Genomic DNA, 1,072 nt, shown 5'->3' with positions numbered 1-1,072 from the left:
AGTTGCTATGAGTTGGAACAGACTCAACAGCCCTTAACAACAACAACAGTCATTTTATAAAGCAAGTTGTTCAGTAGTAAAGATTGCATATACAATATCCTATTTGTTTAAAAGCAGTGTGAGTATGAGCAGACCCACCTGGCTGCCTGTTGACACAAGACCTTTCAGCAGAGGTGAACTTCAGGTCAGTTTCTTCTAAATCAAATGGATGAGTCCAGCAAAGCGTCTGATTCCTTCTAGTCCATAACATTAAATTAAGTGCTCAGTCTAGAATGCATAAGGGCCAACCTTGTCCCTTGCTGCTCCATTCCCCAGATCCTATCCTCGCCTTCCAGAAGATCTCCTCCAGGATTAAAGGTAATAAATAAAAAAAAATTAACTCCAGAAATGAGATATGAAGACACATTCAAAGTGTCTTGCAAGGGATTATGGACTAGGCAGAAATGCTATGTAGATCATCTTCAGCAAAAATATGGAAATCCAGATGAAACAGATTCAGAGGATGGTCCTGGAACTCTGAGCTTCAGATAAAGGGATAAATAAGTGGATCGAGTGCTTACCAGGAGAAAAATTTGAACAGATGCAAAAAAGGAGATGACTTATGATTTGGGGCAGCCAATGTGATCCATTGCAGCCATTTTGAATGGGAGTGAGCAGACTGAGAGGCAAGAAAGCTTTCCCATTGCAGAAGCCTGCCTGTGACTTACAGAAACAAAGGTATGGTTATTAATAGTATTTTACTTTTTCACTTTCTACTCATTTCCTCCCTGGTGGACAGAGGTAAGACCTGTGGAAATCCTCAGGGAGCAGATCCAGCAACTGGTCACATAATGAAAGGGGGAGGAGCAACAAAAAGAACTTTCAAATCAGGCCTGGCCAGCTTTGGGCTGCTTCTCACTAGGAAAAACAGCTGAATGGACTTGAGGGGAAGGAGCAAAAAGGCAAAGAGAAAGAAAAAAGCTGGTGATCGATCAGAGAGGCACAGAGGGAACATGGTGAAATCTCTCAGGTTTCTGTGAAGGCAAGAGCCCATTAGATGGTGATAAAGAATTACTCTTACTTTTCTGCTGTT

The 1,072-nt window shown here is 41.8% G+C and overlaps 1 protein-coding gene across 1 annotated transcript in view; it reads right to left on the bottom strand.

Annotated features, from left to right (window-relative positions):
* Positions 1-1,072, bottom strand: part of LOC102827893 (protein sel-1 homolog 2-like) — a gene marked incomplete at its 5' end in the record, with an annotated part of 67,077 nt that overhangs the window by 65,037 nt on the left and 968 nt on the right. The gene's annotated exons all lie outside the window — the stretch shown is intronic.

Source organism: Chrysochloris asiatica, unplaced genomic scaffold, assembly GCF_000296735.1.
Source record: "Chrysochloris asiatica unplaced genomic scaffold, ChrAsi1.0 scaffold00741, whole genome shotgun sequence".
Lineage (NCBI taxonomy): Eukaryota > Metazoa > Chordata > Mammalia > Afrosoricida > Chrysochloridae > Chrysochloris > Chrysochloris asiatica.
The sequence above is the reverse complement of the archived record's forward strand: the minus strand, read 5'-3'. Positions and strand labels throughout refer to the sequence as shown.